General features: G+C 39.2%; 1 protein-coding gene across 1 annotated transcript in view; it reads left to right on the top strand.

Annotated features, from left to right (window-relative positions):
• The first annotated feature begins 935 nt into the window (after positions 1-935).
• grin2ca (glutamate receptor, ionotropic, N-methyl D-aspartate 2Ca) overlaps positions 936-21,451 on the top strand; it is a 141,145-nt gene continuing 120,629 nt past the window's right edge. Inside the window, exon 1 of the mRNA XM_057861547.1 lies at positions 936-1,036. The gene's annotated coding sequence lies outside the window, so the exon portion shown is untranslated. The remainder of the gene's footprint in view (positions 1,037-21,451) is intronic.

Raw genomic sequence — 21,451 nt, 5'->3', positions numbered from 1 at the left:
AAGTGTCTGTTGAGTTGCAGAGCGTCCGAGAGGGAGGGCGGTTTGATGCACGCGGAAGAGGGAGGCAAGCGTAGAGGAGGGAGGGCAAAGAATAAATCCTTACTACATAATCATTAGAGCTCACAAGCTCTTTCTGTGACACACCGTGTTGCAGTCGGGATTACGAGCGGCTAGCGAGAGCCCCGCTGATGTTGGACGGCGGGGCACAGGTGGGACGGGGGGGCAGAGAGCAAACACGGGACATCAAGTGAAACATCAAGACCGAGAGGAATTTTCCCAACTCCGACGGCAGTCTTGCTCACATCTGTCCCCCGCGCCGTCGCCATCTGTCCGGCTCTCTCTTGCTTTGATGGAGCAGGAGCGCCAGGCGAGGGTGAGGAGGGGAGGCTGGGGGACGAAGAAGACTAGGGTCACCCTGAAGGATCAGCCTCAGAGAGACAGGTGTCCCCATTGAAAGATGGAGTACCACTTGGAGGGGGATTTGTTTTGCTAAGTTTCTGGCAGCTCTTTGGAGGTTTATTTCCCTTCCAAGCATCGATACCGAGCCAAGATTGGAATTATTATTCTCCCAGAGGTGGCCAAACATCTTTGAAAAAAAAAAAAAAAAAAAGGCTCTCAAAGCACCCTGGGACGTTGTACCTGAAATCCCTTCCCTGAGCCAAACGTCTCAACTTCCCAACTGGAACATTTAGCCAAAAGTGAGTGTGAAAAGCCACCATGTGTTAATTTGCCCGCTGTAATATCGCTCCATCACGCCGCATAGTCAACCCCCCCACCTCCTGCTCTACCACCTCCTTCTCTCCTCCTCGCCAGCTAGTGATAATGTGACCTTCTGCCAAAGTGCTGGAAACCATGCTGCCGACACAGTGGGCTCCTCTGTTGCTGCTACTGAAATAGACTCAAACAAGTGCAGGGGGAGGAAAGGGAAGAGAAAGGGGGGAGACAGAAACTGGGAAGAAGAGAGGGGGGTAAGAGGAGGATCAAGGACAGGAATGAGCGCTGACAGTTCCGGGCTGGGTGTGGATCGCCGACACAGGTAAGAATTTTGTGATTTGTTTTGTACTCCGCACTTTACAAAGTAGCAGTGTAACCACGTGGAAAATGTCGAGTTTTCTGCGTCGAACACTTGGCAATGGAATTCAGGTCCCCAGCAGAGAATCAGACATCCAGCTGAGTGTGTCGATAGGTGTGCGCCAAGTGTTGCTTAAACCCAACAGGGGGTCGGCGGCGGGGCCAGTTGTGGAAATGCCAGAGGGTCAGTAGATCAATGAGTCATTGTAAACAGTCAGAGCAACACGTCGATGGCCACACACCTGCCGCCAGGAGGCACTTTGTCAGGATGCGATAGCTTCCCGTGGACCCTGAAGGGTCCGCTCCAGCACTTGTAGCTGCTGACAAGCACACAGCAGCAGCAATCTATATCAAAGTGGCGCTGCTGCTCACCAGACTGATCGATGTGAGCACAGAGGGCTTGGTTGAGGTGGAAAAAAAGTTGCATTGACTGACCTAAATTGGTGACTTCCTAAAGCTGGGCACATACTCTTAAGATTTTACAAGTAAATCACCCGAGTAACGAGGTTTCACATTCCACAAGAGAACTCAAAGAGAAAAGTTGACTGTTTACATTGCATTTTAGTCAGTAGTGCGTATAGAAGACTGTTGCCGACAAAATAAACAACATTTCTGTAGTTGTTGGACTGGGAATAATATGGCTAAAAGCAAGGGCGTAGGTTTGGTCTCAACATTGGTAGGCTCGATATAGCAGCACACTTTTTGCTCGGTATGGGACAATAATAAGACCAAACTGATTGGGTGAACTGGTGTCAGGGGTACATTTCTCACGAATATAAACCTAATTAATTGATATGCTAAATCAGGGGTACTCATTACGCCGATCACGATCGACCAGTCAATCACAACTAGAGATGCACGATAATATCGGTCACCGATAATTATCGGCCGACAATGGCAATTATGACGTCACACAGATATTCCAGATAAAACGAAATTCAACCGATAATGCAATCCAATAGTTATATACTTGATTTAGCCTCCAAATGTGCTCAGTCAACAGTTTTGTCCAATTCTGTTAGTTTTAAGGAGGTGTTTTTGCAGTGTAGTAATGTGATATATGTTCTGAATGGCTTACTTTTAAAGGCATTTTTGTGCAACTCGGGTGTTTACTCTCTAAGTAATTGTTGCCAAAAGCTTACCATTACACAATGTCATTGCCATTGTTTAGATGTTGGAATTTACTACTTGTTCACATTTGATGTGGAAAAAAATAGCACTAGATTACATTTTTGCTCAGTAACAATTGATCTTTGTATACTTTAAAATTTTACATACATATTTGAATAGAATTATCGGCGTGACATTATCGGTTATCGGCTGGAAGGGGCAGAAAATTATCCGTTATCGATATCGGTTGAAAAATGTGTTATCGTGCATCACTAATCGCAACGCTAGTGTGGGTAGCTCATGTACATAGTTAATTATGATTATGTATGTGTCGTGTGAGCAACATATGAAGTTATGCAGTACCCCTCTCTCTCTCTGAGCAGCTGATATGTTTTTGTAGTTCTATATAGTTTCCAGCAGAGTTCACATTTCTCACAGTTTAATTAACACTAACAGTAGAAAATGCATTGAGAAGGGCACTTCTCTCTAAGCAGCTTCGTACTCGAGTCTTGCAGGTTAGCAAGTTCACACATTTCACACCTGCATCAGAGTTACTATTTTAATGTTATAGTAACTCTAATGCAGGTGGACTTTCAGTAGCAAAATTAGTGGTGTGTTCCCCACCTCCACAACATTGGCATCTTTTTAAATGACTTACAGTGGCTGCTGCTGGTCGAAAAAAAATATCCCTCCTCATCCTCAAAGTCCGCCTCCCATCCCAATGCAAGGCCGCCATTGGCCGCTTCAGCCACAGTACTCGTTGGTGACGGCCAACGGCCATATGCATTGACAACATTGGCTGAACGCCCTAATTTCCCTCGTTTTCGAAGGGGGTAGAGGAGGCAGCATGTTTTTTGACATGTATTTCTGTTGGGGCTGTGAGAGTGGAAGCGTGCGTGTGTGTGTCGGGGGTGGGTCAAGTCATCAGCCAACGAAACGTACGTTTGTGGGGGAAAATGGACCAGCACATTCAGCACGTGAAAAGGGGTAAAAGTAAGTTTGAACATTGAAATAGTTCACTTAATAATGGGAGGGTCAATTCTTATCCTTACAACATATGGGAAGACAATCTAATTGACTAATATATAACTGAACTTATTATATGAGGCATATATGGGTGCTTGAAAGTTGTTGGTGACAATTTGAGCATCCTGAAAAGTTGTGTTATGTCCCTACCATCCCTATGGAAACCTAACCCCTTGGCTAAAAGCAGTGCCAATAAAGGAAAGTGCTTCTTGCATTGAGGTACGAAACATAACACATGGAAACAGCTCACATTAAAAGATAAAGTTAGGACAACTGTCTTAGTGACTAAATCAGACAGTCGTGTGACAGCTTTGCGATAAGCAAGCTGACATACTGTATGACAACCATGCACAAATTTACCACTGCTCTCTGGGATTGAAATTATAACTCTAAAATGTATTATTTTGATAGTATTGGGTAAATAACTCTTTTCCATTGAACACACTAAGTATGTACATAACACACAACCCCTGTCATCAGACTCCATTGAACACACTAAGTATGTACATACTGTAACACACAACCCCTGACATCAGACTCCAAACCTTAATACATGACCTGCTTAATTTTGAAAAAAATTTGTAAAATGTGTCGTTCGACGCAACAAAGAAAGTAGAAGCAATGGTTTCTAAGAAATTCCTGTAAAAGAGTCAAATAGCTTGTAAAAAATAAAATAGTTGCTAATTACAAGAACTGATTACCTCCTGTGCTAATCAATCAAAAGCAAGCCATATCCTAAAAATTAGTAAATTTTGCAACCAGAAAGCACAACTCAAGGACTCAAACACCCATAGGTGGATTTTAAGGGGAGGTCAGCCCCCCCCCCGGTGGCCGAAAAGTGTCATTATATGTAATTGCCTTTCCTATACATCAGGGATTCCCGTACATTCAACAGATTGTGGCGCACCGCCACACCAAAATAAAAGCCGCCACGCCTTGCAAATGAGATGCTTTGCAGAAACCTATTCATTGTGTATTGTAATGTTCGTACCTATGCGGGGCCACCTTAAGAGACGATCGGACTGGGGAGCTGTGACGCAAGGGGAACGAGTCGGAAGAATGGGAGAACGAGCGAGATAGCGGTCGCATGTGGTGGCAGCCCGCTGTTATTTTGTTATTGTTTTTCTTTATTATTGTTACCACAATAAAGTGGGTAAGCCAATACAGACTTCTCTCCTTCTTCCCCATATCCGGGTCATTACAATAGTTTGGATCGGACTTTTCGGCGAAAGTGAGCGTCGGACGGCCGTCTTGGACGGAAAGCAAAGTTTGACTGAATTTGCGCGGAGAGGCGGGGCCCAAAATAAAGCCTTGCTGTATTTTCAAAACGCCGGTCACAGTACAATATTTATTAGTTTAAGCAGAGTAAATTGATACATATTCACGGTACAAGAAAGTCGTTTCTGTGTCCATCGATTGGTAAGAAAAAGCTGTTTGTACGAGTGACATGTGGGCGCTCCCGTCAGGGGGGACATTTCACGCGGAGTGGTTATTTTTCGGCACAACACCGGCGCGCCAACTTCGACAATGAGGGGCAGCTGTACTTTATCTGTCCTGTTTCGGCTGACGGATATAAGCAATTGCAGTTGACGAAACTTTGATAAATGCGCTTTTTATCCAAGTTTCGCGAGCTCTGGGACACTCGAAAAATGACTCTCATACCTCTCCTTGCTAAGTTAATGGTACCTCGATGTGCGTTTGTGTGGAAATTTAGTTCACGAACAACGAAAAAAAACTACTCACCTTCTCACCGAATCTAGTAAAACTTTACACGACTATTAGAATCCCCCAACCCCTTGAAATGGTTCCGTTGGCAGAAGGACTGTTATTGTTGTGGTAATGTAGTACTTATAAGGGCCAAATAAAAGGAAAAAGAAGGACTACGACGGTGGTCTGCAACCCGTGGCTCTAGGGACACGTGCGGCTCTTTAGCGCTGCTCTGCTTTTTTTTTTTTTTTTCCGAAAATGGAAAGATGGGAGAGGGAAATATACTTATTGTTTTAATAGGATTTCTAGGAGGACAAACATGACACAAACATTCTTTCAATTCATTAATATTGTAATGAAAAACTTGAAGTGGCATCATACAACAGAGTAGTCACGTGGTGCGTCATTCTCTATAGGATCCACTGCAGGGAAAATAAACATTTACTCATGAAGGCTAATTATGTATTTCTAGCCAGCTTAGTCATTTCGATAGTAGGCTAATATAGCTAGATTCGATACATACAGCCAGTGTTGCTATCATTATAAGGCTTATACAAAGCTTTTAATGTTTTTGCGGCTCCAGACATACTGTATCAGTTTTTTATTTTTTGGTCAAATATGGCTCTTTCAACATTTTGTGTTGCCGACCCCTGAGTCACTACGAGATGTAAGTCGTACTATTGCTACGTGGAAAAAAAGTCGTATTATTACGAAAGGTAACGTAGCTGTAATCAGCTACGCATTTTACGTACATGTACCGTAGCTGAGAGCTACGACATTAGCCTAGATAATGAAATATTTCAAATATATCTTTGTTATGGTTCTTATTGGGGGAAAAAAATAATGAAAAAAAAAATTTCGCAGTGGCACGACATGGTGAGGCTGTCCGACTCCGATGCAGCCCACCACCACAGCTTCAAAAAATTCTAGGGGAAACACTGTACATACATACATATATATATAAATATAAGTTGTAAAGCAATAAAACTGCAACAAAAATGAATGAAATGAACAAAAAAACATTTTTATAACGGGTCGAAATTATTTTTCGAGCACCTTAGACAGTCATTTGCTTTGCATATAATTTAAAATATACATTTATATAGAAAACACAATTTTAAAAATGATTTTTTTCTTTGATTGAAAAAATATATATATATATATATATTTTTTTTTGTTTGTTTGTTTGTTTGTTTTGTTTTGTTTTTTTGACTGAAGCAACTTTTTGGGGATTGAATGATTTAGACACAAATGTCCCAAAGACAAAAAGGATTGCTTGAAACAAAGAAAACTTTTTCAATGAAAAATTAAGTGCTCAAATGCAAATTTTTCAATCTCAAATATTTTTCCCATTCAAAAACTTTTTTCTATGATTGAATTTTCTTTTTTTGATTGAAGTGATTTTCTTGTTGAAAATCTATATTTGTTTTGAAGCAAGTTATTTTTTGATTGAATAATAAAGAGAAAATGTTCTAGCCAAAATGTGGCCCAAACACAAATCAACATTACTTCAATCAAAAAGTTGCTTCCATAAAAAAAAAAATAAATAAATAAAATTAATCAAAGAAAAATAGCTTTTACGTGCATTTTTCTTTTTGTTTTTTTAAGTTTCAAATTTATTTTAGCATTCAAAACACATTTTTTTTTGATTGAAGCGACTTTTTTTTGGTTGAAAATATATATTTTGATTGAGCAACTTTTTTTAAAATTGAATAATAAAGACCCAAATCTACCTTCAAATGGCTCCGCCCAGGGGATACAATTTTTGACTGGGGTAACTACATTGGCACGACACCGGCGGGCGTACCAAATTCAATGGATGACGATCTTGGCGAAAAGTGTTGCCTAAGCTGCCTGATTTAGAATTCCCCTCAAGAATGATGGGAAACAAAAAACGCTCATTGTCAACTTATTATTTTAAATATTCTTGTTAATCTTATTGCTGACCATGCGTTTTGGGGTCATCAAAAAGTTGTGCCCCCCCTGCCCCAAAAGTCAAAGTCCGCCTATGCAAACACCTCCCACAGCAAACCTCTTCCAGGTGTTTCGGTTATTATAGGATTTGAGTCATCATTGTGGAATTTTTAATGTAGTTTGCAAGTATGACACCAGACACTTTAATCACATAATTCAATACAGACACATTTTTAAAGGACGGCAATGGGGTCAATGCCCCCAAAGCTTTGAGAAACGTGAGGAGGAAAATAAATCATGCCAGCAGCCTTTTCCTTCCTATTTTCTCTTCATGAAATAATTTGCCGTCCTTTATTCAATCCTGACATCACTGACCTGTCGGAATCCGCATGGATTATGAGCTGAATTTGCCCTGGCCTCTGTGGAAAAGGGGCGAAAGTGAAAATAAAAGCAGAACATCGGGAGCGAGAAGGACGCTGCTAAAACACTAACTCTCAAATGACACCACCATAATGAAACGGGTATAAAATATGACTTGTTTCACCTGAGTATGAAGGGGGCGTGTAAACAGTGGCACGGCGGTCCGGCAGGTGACGAATGGCTCTTCATTACGCTACTTCAACCATGTCGCCGTTTGAGTAATTAGATGTAGTACAATGTGGATGTGCAAACACAAACAAACACATTTTTTACAAGGCCATACCAACAGTGTTGATGGACAATTTTATGAACACCATACACATATTGCAACCAATGTATGCGTACATATTTTCATATCGTAATAAACTCGGATCTTGTCAAAAGAAGGAAATGACAAATCATGACACATTTATCTTATAAAGTTGTCGCTATTGGAAACCCTCTGGTATTCAACGATCAGCAGTTGCGCCCATTACCTGCAGAAATAAAAAGTTTTTGAAACAAAATAGAAAGTCAAAGGACAATGTCGTGTTCATAAAGATTTTTTTTTGTTTCTCTGCATTTCGTTTTTGTCTTTTGTTAACAGGCAACTTTCCCGATCAGCTTTATGTTGCGTAGTTGCCTGTATCAGGTAGCATTTCCGCGAGTGTAGAGAAGTTTAGCAATCAACAAATTTTTGCTGCAGTCGCTGAACTTGGTGGGAGTGGTTAGGGTGTCAGTTTTATAGAAAGACTAATGGCGATGATGTTGCTTTAGAGAGAATTTTAAAATGATTAACAAGATTTTCCTTTTGGACATGGGTAAATTAGAGTTTCATGATCAACAACTAAATCTGTTTTCTAGACTAAATCTGAAATCCCGGTAGTGGAGCAGAAATAATTGTGGATTTTGTTATCAAACGTGAGTTCTGACTCTCTGTTGCATACCTGTCAACCCGAGGCCGTTGGCAATCGTACAAATAGTGACATATGCCCTCACAAATTGTTCTATAAATATATATATATATATATATATATATATATTGTTCTAATCTTACAATGTTCTATATAGCGTGCAACATGAAACAAAAATGAAAAACTCCATTTTTAAAATAATATGAATTTATTGGTAATATTGTAACAAATTACCTGGTGCAATCAAAGAACAATCACTATCTTCAGCTACATCATGATTAATAAAATTTAACAGTGACTTTTGTTATAATTGTATGTAGCACTTTTGGCAATTTCTATTATGTCTTGATGGCTGCAATTCATGGCACTTCAGCTCACAATTCAGTTTGACTTGAAGGTAGTTTGTTAGTGTGTCCAGTTATAAATTAAAAAGGTCAATTGATAAAATTAACTTACTGATGCAATTTTTTAGTCAGGGAACATTTCTTTTGCTAATTCTGAGAAGTGATCAGCAATAGTTGCAGGCAAATTGTGTTCGGCAACAAATTGGCAGAATGAAATCTTCGCTTTCGTCACTTTTCATTAAGTAATTAATTAGTTACAAACTACTTCTCCCAAAAAGTAATTGAGTTGGTAACTGAGTTACCTGAAGGAAAGAGTAATTAGTTACTTGGCAAAGTAACTGGTGTTACCGTTCATGTTTTTGTTTTTTCATTTTAAAAAAATCAAACAAAAAAACAAACAAACATGGTAACCTTTGCTATGTTTGGAAATCGTTTAATGTTGTGAATCAACTGTTCAATCAGAATTAGTTCCCTTCTGTCTACTTTCGACATGTTAAAGTTTTAAAACCGTTTCATCATTTAAAGATAGATTCAAGTCAGGATATTGCCGATTTAGGTGTATTTTAGATAAAAAGTTACTTATGTTCGCTAGGAAGGTTCACAACAACAGAGCCTTTCTGAGAAGTCTACTGCTTCAAAATGGCGGCTGTTTATTAACGCCCCCATCAGTCATTTCGCATGTAGTTCTATAAGCATTTGATATCTTTGCGTAGATTGTAGGCTGTCGGCTACAGTCAGGAAATATTGGAGCCACCTAGCCTAGCATCGCGTTTGCTACTGCGTCACAACACTGTTCTCTCTCAGTGTCTGACTTTTCTCGCGCCATTCAGCCAACGTAGTATCGTAAAGCACATTGTCTCGTTGCCGAAACGGTGACAAAATCCGAACGGAGAAAAAAAAAAACGTAATGCGCGAACAACGTACGGATTTTGAACGTACGGCGTACACATTTAAAAATCAGTGCTGACTTGTACAAATTACGCCGAAACCGTAAAACTTAACAGGTATGCACTGTTGCATGCAAATCATTCAGTGTAGCGTACATCGTGTGTTTGGGTTTGTATCACTTCTGTCCAGATGACACCTTGAGTGCATGTGCTCCATCAAACATTCACGATAACACGGCAAACTGCAGACCAGAGAGAAAAACATAGGAGGGAAGACATAAAAAAACGTAGGCGCGCCTGAATACGCCGTTTCAATTGGACACTAGGACAACCGACAGCCAGTCACAAATAAGCGGGACAGTAAACATTTACGGCAGCGTAGGAGGACGGAAGCCAGAATATCGACGCAATCTCTCCAAGGTCAGAGGGGCACGGGGATGCTAAATCACCAAACATGGCCACGTGAAGGGTATTCTCACAATTTATGGACACCTGACAGCATAAGATTACACGGCCATTTTGGGATTCCGCTATAGTGTAGCAGGTTGAGGAGGCTGATGGGATCACCAATCGGGGGGCACTAGAAGTCGCGTTGTGAGGTGTCGGGCCGAGCATTCTCGCACCTCCCTCTCCAGAGTTTATGGCTGCGCTCACGGGCACGCCAGAGTTCCCAACCCATTTAAATTCATAGCGCGCCATCGCTCTCCCCCACCACCCCGCTAACGAAACGTCCCCGCTGAGAAGGAAAACTGACATGCTGCAGGCTAAGGAGGACGTGGGAGGAGAGGGGTAGCAGGCATCTCCATCCTTGTCATTGTTCTGGACGCCAAGCATGTGTGCACGTGTGGCGCGCCTCGATCCCTGTGAGGTTTGGAATTGGGGAGAACGGACAAGCTTAATTGCTGTGAAACGTGTAGAGCTTGGATGTTTCACATGTAGCCCTAAAGCCACTTGGAACAAGAACCCGCAGGAACATTTTGTGGTTAAGAGAAGTTCTTTGAGAAACGGAAAGTGAAATGGCAATGTACGGTGGTACGAAAAAGTATCTGAACCTTTTGGAATTTCTCACATTAATGCATAAAATCCCCATCAAATGTGATCTGATCTTTGTCAAAATCACACAGATGTAAAAACAGTGTTTTAACTAAAACCAGACATTTATAGGTTTTCATATTTTAATGAGGATAGCATGCAAACAGTGACAGAAAGGGGAAAATAAGTAGGTGAATCCTCTGCTTAAGGAGACTTAAAGAGCAATTGAAATCAATTTTTACCCAACAATTTAAGTCAGGTGTGTGCACAATCACTGATGAGTGGTTTAAAGCTGCCCTGCCCACTATAAAAAACACACCTGGTAACAATTGTCTTGATGAGAAGTATTGTCTGATATGCATCATGTCTCGGTCAAACGAGCTGTCTGAAGACCTGCAATCAAGGATTATTGATTTGTATAAAGCTCGATGCAAAACCATCTCAAAAAGTCTGGATGTTCATCAATTGACAGTCAGAGAAGTTGTTTACAAATGGAGATAATTTGGCACTGTTACTTCTCTCCCAAGGAGTGGCCGTACACCAAAAAAGATGCCAAGATTTCAGCGCAGAATACTCAGAGAGGCAAAAAAGAACCCTAGAATGTCTGCTAAAGATTTACAGAAATCATTGTCACATTCCAACATCTCTGTGCACGCATCAACTATATGTAGAACTATGGCCAAGAATGGTGTTCATGGGAGGACTCCACGAAGTAAACACCTTGTTGCTCGGTTAATGTTTGCAAAAAGGTACTTGGACACTTCACAGAAGTTTTGGCAAAATATTTTGTTGGCTGATGAAACCAAAGTTGAATTGTTGGGGGGTAACACACAACATCATGTGTGGAGAAAAAATGAAACAGCTCACCAACATCAACACCTCATCCCCACCTTGTAGCATGGTGGAGGGAGCATAATGATTTGGGGCTGTTTTGCAAACTCAAGGCCTGGACAACTTGCAATCAATAGTGGAAGAATGAATTCAAAAGTGTATCAGGATATTTTGCAGGAAAGCTACAGTAAGCGTCTGGTTGAAGTTATTGCTGCTAAAGAGGGAACCACAAAATATTAAATGTGATGGTTCACTTATTTATTTTCCCCCCTCCTGTCATTGTTTGCATACTATCCTCATTAAAATATGAAAACCTATAAATGTTTGGGTGGTTTTCGTTCATGCAGACACTGTTTTTTCATCTGGGTTATTTTGACAGATCAGATCACATTTGATGGTGATTTTATGCAGAAATGTGAGAAATTCCAAAAGGTTCAGATACTTTTTCATACCACTATAGTTTGGATTAATTAAAGCTTGAGTTTGTTTCCTCACCTGTAAATGGCTATTATCTTAATGTAAGAAGCCAGTTTGACTTAGTCTGACAGTTTGACTTCAAATTGGAATTAAAGGTTCATCGAACCATTAACACTCAGAAGCGGGCACCCCTTGGAATACTTGGAGAAACCAACGTTCGTCCAAAATGGTATTTTTTTTACCTTGGTGGATGCCATTGACCACGCTTTGAAGCAGAAGGTTGGAATTGAGTATCATTCCTGCAAGCCCTCCCAATTTAAATGAATTGGACATCTATCATCATCTTGGGAAGGGTAACAAGCAGTGTTGTTAATAACGGCGTTACAATATAACGGCGTTATTTTTTTCAGTAATGAGTAATCTAATTAATTACTTTTCTCATCTTGGCAACGCCGTTACCGTTACTGAGGCGGGAAAGGCGTGCGTTACTATGCGTTACTAAGTTGGTTGAATAAAAAAAAGTCTGAGAGAAACGGACTCACGGGGACGAGAGCAGAGCAGGAGTGGGGAAGACGCCGTTCCAACCGCGATGCTAGGTGGCTCCAATAATACCTGACTGCAGCCATAGCCGACAAACTACGCCCACATGACACGGTAGATATCATATTATAGAACTAGATGCATATGACAGACACTGCTGCACTGCCAACATGTTTTAAGGACTACATGCGTTTGTAAACAGCCGCCATCTTAAAGCAGTAGACCTCTCAGGAAGGCCCTGATGTAGAGATCCTTCCTAGCGAACCTAAGTAATTTTTTAAAATCTAAAATGCTCCTAAATCGGCAAAATCTTAACTTAAATCTATCTTTAAATGATGAAACAGTTTTAAAACTTACACATGTTTAAAGTAGACAGAAGGCAACTAATGCAATAACGGGAGAAATTTTAACAACTTTAACGATTGATTCACAACTTTAAATGACTTCCACACATAGCAAAGGTTACTAGCTAGTTATCGCCATACCCTTGTGTCTAGTTAAGTGGAGGGTAAAGAATTGGGCTAGGGCCAATTGTCCCCCAAACACTTTAAGCTTCACATTGTGTGACCTGTGTTTTTTTTGTTTGTTTGTTTTTGAGGAAAAAAAAAATATCACTAGTTACTTTGCCAAGTAACTAATTACTCTTACATTCAGGTAACTGAGTTACTAACGCAATTACTTTTTGGGAGAAGTAATTTGTAACTGTAATTAATTACTTTTTTTAAGTAAAATTAACAACACTTCATGGCACTAAATGCGTTAGTAGACAGCCGCCATCTTAAAGCAGTAGACTTTTTAGGACGGCTCTGTTGTAGAGAACCTTCCTAGCGAACCTAAGTAACTTTTTATCTAAAATACTTCTAAATCGGCAAAATCTTGACTTGAATCTATCTTTAAATGATGAAACAGTTTTAAAACTTTCATATGTCGAAAGTCGAGAGAAGGGAAGAAATGCAATAATGGGAGCAATTTTAACAACTTTTAACAGTTGATCCAGGGTAAAGGGTAAATTAGGGTAAAGAATTGGGCTCGGGCCAATTGTACCAAAAACCTTCACAAAAAACTTCACATAGTGTGGCCAATGTTTTTTTTTTTTTTTTTTTTTTGAGGGGAAAAAAAAAAAAAGTAATTATCACCAATTACTTTGCCAAGTAACTAATTACTCTTACATTCAGGTAATTGAGTTACTAACGCAATTACTTTTTGGGAGAAGTAATTTGTAACTATAATTAATTACTTTTTTTCAGTAAGATTAACAACACTGGTAACAAGTGCTTATTTATGGTGGTGTGTGTAGGTGGCGGCCATCTTGGGTAGGGAGACCAAATGTTGGAAACCAGATCTCGGATATTACATATTGCACTGCCTCAGCATTACATACTGACATGTGATCTGCATGAATAGTTAGATCTGATTGGTTCAAATACACATGTTTTCTGGGACAGCTAAAAAGAAAAAAGAACAAACTTGTTAATTTAATGCAATAAAAAAAGGGCAATGTAACGGAAAATTGATCAGTTGTTTAAAAGAAAGGAAAGAGTTGAAGAGACTTATTTTCTCAAGAAGGTTCAGACCATGTTAACCCTATAATGCCCGACCCCAGAAAAAATGAACAGATATTCAAAATTTTTCAATTTAAAAGATTTATGTGGTCCTCAAACATAATAAAACATTTTGAATATTTTTAAAATTAATTTGTATATGGTTGAAAACACTCAGGTGACTTGAAGTTCTGCTCTGAGACCCCCAATGTGGCCTAATTTCAAAATTGTCCGATATGCATGTGTGATACATCATTGAAAAGCTTAAAATCTCAATTTTTCTGGGGGAAGAAACATTTTTAACAAGAGAGCACTTAAAAAAAAAAAATAAACAGCAAAACCCTAACTGGAGATGAGAACACGTGAGAGCAAAAGACGCCACGATTTTAACGAGATATTATCGCGTACTTACATTGTTTCGATCCAAAAACTCCATGTAGCATGTATCAACGAGTGTCACGACACAAATTTGAATGGCCATAGCTAGATTTTGGGTGGATTTTATGGGTGAAACATAGTAATATAACAAGGGACGCGATGCCGAATTCGCAGAAATCAAGGAGTGGTCGAGATGTTCTTTTTCATTATTTACCCTTTTAAACGTTTTTTTTTTTTTTTTTTTTTTCCAAATTGTCTTTGTTTAGATCGATTATTATCATCTAAAATATTGAGGATAATGAGACAGCAACGAAAAAAATACAATTAAGCGATAGTTATGAGGTCTGTCTTTTTTTACAGACGCCATTTTTTTTTCATTGTGACATAATTTGTTTAAAAGTTTAAAATATTTGAGTGATTTTTTGTCAATCGTTTTTTTATTTTTTTAAACGAAATATTAGACATCTATTAATGATTCAAAGCTAAAAATGACAGACATTTTGAATAATTAATATAATTACTTGTTTTTATGGCTGGGTTGAAACAAAAGCAGTTGCGTGACGTCTGTAAACGGGGGTTTCCAGGGCAAAACGGACACATTAAAAATAGTTCGGGGGCTTAGTGCGCCATGAATCTGCTATGGCAGCATATAGACATATTGTTCTATCAAACACAGCAGTTCTTTTGGCTTAAAATATAGCAGTTTATTTTAAAGAGGGGTGCAAGAGCAGAAACTGCTTTTTCTGTCTTGTCTCTGTTTTCCGCCATATATATATATGTTCTCTCATTTGTATCATAAATGATACATTAAGCATTACATTCAGTTCTCATGGTAAAAACAAATATAACTAAAGTGAGATTAAACATAATAAGGTTTTACTTTTTTTTTTCTTAATTCAATGAAGTCCAGCAATGCTTGTCTCAAATTTGATACATTTGGCAATACAGTTGATGTAGACCTCAGTTTTTTTTTCTTTGTTCATTAACCTGTGTTAGGCTACTTATTTATTCCCTTATCAATAAAAAAGCAAATGATTGTGTTTTCTTCAAAATATATTCCATTTCACTGTGCATAACGTTAGTCATTTGTATTTATTTTTGTTCATGGATGGGTTTTTTTTTTTTTTTTTTTTTTTTTTTTTTGCACATCATTGAAAAAAATACAATTTTGAATGAAAATCAGTTTTTCACGTACAGTATGCCTTGTTACAGTAAGTATAATGCAGTAGCCTAATGCATGTGCAAAACCTGTTGTGTTTTATTTCGTCTTATATGTCTAACTGCCAAACACAGATTTTTTTGCATTTCTGTGGTTTTCGGAGGTTTGAGGCCCAGAGAAAAAAAAACAATTCTGCCTCCGTAGCGATTTATATGTCAGGGAGTTCCGGCATAAAATTCCAGCCACTTTTCCTCCCAGCGCATCAGTACTAAGTATCAGTGTCAGTGCAACACTCCCAGTGTTGTCACAGATTACTTGGGAAAACTAATTTAATGTATGATTATTGATTTTGACTCAAAAAAGTAATCTAGTTACTTTACTGATTACTTTATTTTCAAAGTAACTAAGTTACTTTAAAAGTAATTTATCAGTTACTTTTTACCAATTTTTCTCCCTTTGCTGCCTCAACATAAGAATGACAACAGAAAAATGTCATCGCACCTAATTGATTTTGCGATAATTTAATTTATAGGGGAGGTTCAGGATTTTTCACGTAAGGCTTAATCTTCGAGTTAGCAGAGATTTAATTAGTCGATTGAGTTGATTTCAACCACCATTGACTCGTGCTAGCTTAGCCCTGAGACTAACAAATAACTGACAAACTGCATTGAATTTGTTGAAATCCACTGTACCGACTAATAAAAACCCCGGTAACTTGAAGATTAAACCTAATGTCAAAAATTCTGAATTTCGGGTTAGGGTTAACAGCATATCAGTGACAATGTAAAACAATGCAAATTGATTGCACAATAATCAACAACACACGAATTGCACAGTGAAATAAACACAAAGGTGAGGGCGGGTGCGGATGCGCGCGCACAACCCAGAAGTACACACACGCAGTCAATTTGGCCACAAAACGTGGTGGCAACTAAGCACTTTACACTCAGTCGGACTTAGATCACTTCCCAAAGATGCTAAACGAACACGTCACCTCACGGCATAAATGTGCAACACGAATATGATGTAAACAATGCTTGCCAACTTGAACATATGACTGCCCGTCGTTCTAATGGCAAAGTCGCGCATGTAGGGGGTCCAAGCTATCGCTGATACCCTCCAGAATGAAGGAAAAATACTCACGTTCATTCATGGATGCACACACATCGAAATTCCCTCGCACATCACAACACTCGGCTCGAATGTGCACCCGCGCTGGCAGCCTGGCTCACGCCTTTCCCAAAACACTCAGCGAGTGTGACTCAAGACATAAACAGGAAGTAGCTGTGAGCGGTTACCATGGAAACGAAGACATACGGGAACCTTTCTAGTAGAGATGTCCCCCGATCGATTGGGTCCGATCACGTCATTTTCAAAGTATCGGAATCGGCAAAAAAATATCGGACATGCCTTTTTTTAATATATATATATATATATATATATATATATATATATATATATTTTTTTTTTTTTTTTTTTTTTTTAATTCAATAGTTTTCTAATTGTATTTAACGTTACAGACATAATATGTTACACTCATCCAGAGTCTTTAGTTTAGGCTTCAGGTAGGGTTATCAAATTTATCCCGATAATGGCGGTTATTAATTTTTTTTTAAATGTATCACGTTAAAATATTTAATGCAATTAAAGCATGCGCTGCACGACCCACTCACGCATTGTCGCGCTCAATCTCTTATGGCGCTGTTTTACCTATAGAGAGAGCTAAAAGGCAGCGTAAAATGAGTAGAGTGAATTTTGCCAGCCTTAGGAGCCTTTTTTTAATTGGTTAAAGCCTTACAATCCCTCTCCCGACAATTAGAAGAATCGTGGGAAGCAATGTGGGGAAGCAAAGTAGCAATTAATCTTTTTCTTAACACCCTATGTTATTTCTCAACGCAGAGAAGATATATCAATTGGTAGCACTACGCACAGTCATGGTTGCTAAAGGCGTGTTACATCCACCAATCATGCATTTGGGCATGGCTGCAGTATCATTTACTGAAAGCTCAACAAATACACTAGATGTCAATATTTAGTCACAATATACAAAGTCACAAGTCTTTCTATCCGTGGATCCCTCTCACAGAAAGAATGTTAATAATGTAAATGCCATCTTGAGGATTTATTGTCAAAATAAACAAATGCAGTACTTATGCACTGTATGTTGAATGTATATATTCGTCCGAGTTTTATTCATTTTTTTCTTAATGCATTGCCAAAATGTATATGATCGGGAAAAATTACCGGGAATGATTGGAATTGAATCGGGAGAAGAAAAAAAAAACAATCGGATCGGGAAATATCGAAATCGGCAGATACTCAAACTTAAACGATCGGGATCGGATCGGGAGCAAAAAAACATGATCGGAACAACCCTACTTTCTAGCATTTTCTATTCGAAATGCTCTTCGTTCATGACTACAATATTCTTCATTCTGCATACATTATAAGGCAAAAACAAAATAGTAACGCACAGAAACTAAGGAACTTTAATCAGAGTAGTGGTTTGGAAAAATGAACGTGTTAGATTACTCGTTACTGAAAGAAACTAATCAGGTTACACTGAACCCTACTAAAAACAAAAGTTTGTCATGTTGGTTTGAAGCGGACGTTTTAGGGTCAATCTGGGTTTTACGTGCCAAATTTGAGAAGGGATTTTTTTACCTCCTTTTTTTGATGAGAAACACATCAGTCACCAAATAAATGTCCTTACAAGTCCTTTAAAATAAATTATAGCTCATTGTTGAGAAGCGCATGTATTTAAGAGGTGTGACGTCAACCAGATCCGTCCCAAAATAAATTCAACTGCACCAAGTTAGGTTGAAATCGGCTTTGAAATTTTGAGAGGAAATCCCTCAGACGGGAGCTACGTATTAAACTCAATTTTCACTGGCTGCTGTTTGACCGCAAGCTGTAGGGAAATGTTGTTAAAAAAAAAAAAATACTACACCCCCACTTCCAAGACAGATTAGGACCAAAGTGGTCTGCTCATATGTGGATTACAGGCCGTGTATGCATGTGTGCGTGTCAGGGGTCAGCCGCATGTGTGTGGGCAACCGTCCAGTCCACGGTGACAGCTGGACTGGCAACGGGGGGTGGAGGGATGGCGGGTCGCTCTGGCGGTCTGGTTCCGCACAGGCAGCCACCACATCAGATTAACCACAGCCTTTACACTTATCCCTGCTCCACATACAGAATATGCCTGACAGCGGAACGGTCCGAGGCCGCCTGCCCGCCAATCACCTGCCTGTCTGGTCCGGCGGGCAGGTCAAAGTGGGAATATTCATGTCAGGCGATCTGAGCTTCAGGTAAACATCCAACCGATGCGCTGTGGGAAAAATGGATTACACTGACTGTGGTAATCCGCCCCAGCCGACAAACACGTCAGAAATCTCTTCAACTGGTGACCAAGCCAACGGCACTGAGACGTGTAATGTGATGGTATGGCATTCCAGAGACAGAATGGCAATAAAAGCAGAAGGACAGTCCTCTAACTGCCATGCTGATTCTGTCTAGTCTGCAGCTCCGAATCGTTGCTTAACATCTCCTACTACCCTTATACATGTTCAAAGCCTTTTCCTTTCTTTATCCAGGTAAAGCTACTCACAGATTATTATTTGTGATGCCGAACTGTTGACAAACAACCGAGTATCTATTAGGTGTAGTTAAAAATCTTGATGAATTCCCACAGTTCACTTCACCTCCTGGATAGTGGAGGCATTTTATGTCTGTTATACACTGTTAAATCGATATTTATGATCAGAATTCAGGAATTTTTTTATATTGATCAAAATTTGGGTTGGCATACAACGTACATAGATCCATGTGAACATTAAAAATCTTTAAAAACTGTGAGCTAATAACTGAACTGAACTGAGTGCTGGTTGGGGTATATGCACAATAAGCAGAGTTAAAGGGATCCACGGATAGAAAGACTTGTAGTTCTTAAAAGATAAACGTTATTCTGAGTTAAAATAATTTGATATCGAAACCCCTCTTGATGTTTTTCTTTTTATACAATTTGTAAAATTAGTTTAACTAGTAAGTCTCCATTGTTGTTGACGTCGCAGGGTTGTGCCGTCACATGGTTACGCTGCTGGGCTACCAGAGTATCACTCTAGCGACATAAATATGTCACCCTTTCAATTTGAACCCGGGAGGAACATTAATGAGCATGAAAAACCATAAAAATAAAAAAGCAGCAAAAGCAAAATGAACAGGAAAGACGGGACAAGACGAGAGTAGGAATAAAACGGTGTTCTGCCAAAATGGGCTACACTGGCAAAATGTCCTACACGAGGCGAATTTGACACCCAAAGTACCGTATTGGCCTGAATATAAGATTCGTTTTTTGCATTGAAATAAGACTGAAAAAGTGGGGGTCGTCTTATATTCGCAGTCTAGACATTATACCCATTCGCAACGCTAGGTGGCGCCAGATATCATTGATGCGATGTTCTTTCATGATAGATCTCTGCAACTCTCAAGTTTAACCAGTTTGCATTATTCTTTTGCAATGTTTTTCCTTGTTCAGATTCGTGTCAAGACTACACTTACAGTTAGACTTCACTTTGATGGTTAATGCAGTTAATGTTCAGATATTAAGATTTGAATGAGGCAAAATAACATGCTTTTTCTCTCAAATGTGTTGTTATAATCATTTGTCTCAGACGTACTGTAATTATTTTCTGTATAAAAATTAATTTGGTGTTCAAAAAGTCTTTTTTTCAAACTTGAGTCTTGAAAAAGAGGGGGTCGTCTTATAATCAGGGCCGTCTAATATTCGGGCCAATACGGTACTACCGTGCGCTTTCAACTTGTTTTGTTTAGACGACAGGCAGAACGTACTAAAAAAGGCCTTATGAAAATACTTAAATGTAGTTATAACAAATAAGGCCGGTTTAAATACGCTACGTGACTAATTTAGTCAATAGATAAACAATGCTGACAAGAAAACACATGGTTAAAAGTATGAGAGGGAAATACATGCAAAATGCACTTTTGAGGCAATGTAAAGGTAAAAGGAAAAAAAAAAAACTCAATAAAAACAAATAGTGAGTACTTGCCGCTTTTAATCGATGTGCGTATGCGTGCGGATGCTTGCGTAAGCGTACTGAGCTTTGTGTAGGACGTCTCGCCGCGTACCAAGGAAATGCCGAACACCGTGTGCTTTCAGCTTGTTTAGTTATAGTTTGCTTAGATGCATACAGACAAAACATACAAAAGATGCCTTTAAAAAATACTTAAACGTAGTAATATCAAATATGGGTGGTTTAAATATGCTACATGACTAATGTGGTCAACAGATCAACAATGTGCTTTAAAGCTACCACAAGAAAACACAATGAGAGGGAAACACATGTAAAAAGTATTTAGAGGCAATGAAAAGGTAATAAAAGACCAATAAAAGCACAAATAGTAAGTACTCGCTGCTTTTAACCGATGTGCGCATGTGTTGGACGTCTCACCATGTAGAAGGGATAGCAGTGACCCAGTAGTATTCGTCGAGTGACAGTGACAATCTACATCAATGGCAATATTTTATGTGTTTCTAATAACATATATTAGTATAGGAGAACAATTGTGGCTTATTATAGCCTACAAGTCTTTAAGTCCAAGTTTCCCTTTAAGATATGGTGGGTGTTGCAAGTGATTGCTGGATGAACATAGCTGAGAGAATTTGTATGTGTGAATAGAATAAATGTCAATAAACCAAGAAGTTCAGTTGACAGCGTGAAATTTGAAATGTCCTGGTCCGTCCCAATCAGTGTTCTGCCTGTTTATTATTATTATTGTCTCCACCTGGTCTCCTGAACATCTCCCCATCCACTTGCGTCTTGTCCAGATGTGCCCCCGTGTCCTGTTAGATTTGCTTTCCTCTTGTGTGGAACTGTCTCTGGTCATTGTCCTTTTTCCCATCTTGTGTCATGTTGATTGTTGTCTGTACCGGTGGATGTGTCCCTAGTGTTCTTTGTTCTCTTAGTTTCTCAGGTTTCTTTACACTTGATATTTGTGATTATTTTTATCTCGCACCTCAGTACCCTTGTTTGATTTTTTTTTTCCAAAGTCACCTGCACACCTTGCTAACTTTAGAAAACACATTTGTATGTTTAAGCACTCGACTCGTTGCCTCACGACTAACTGCTTGTTTCTTAAAGCTATGAAATCAATGTTTACAGTT

The sequence above is a fragment of the Corythoichthys intestinalis genome, chromosome 16, assembly GCF_030265065.1.
Source record: "Corythoichthys intestinalis isolate RoL2023-P3 chromosome 16, ASM3026506v1, whole genome shotgun sequence".
Lineage (NCBI taxonomy): Eukaryota > Metazoa > Chordata > Actinopteri > Syngnathiformes > Syngnathidae > Corythoichthys > Corythoichthys intestinalis.
This window is presented reverse-complemented; position numbering and strand designations above follow the sequence as displayed.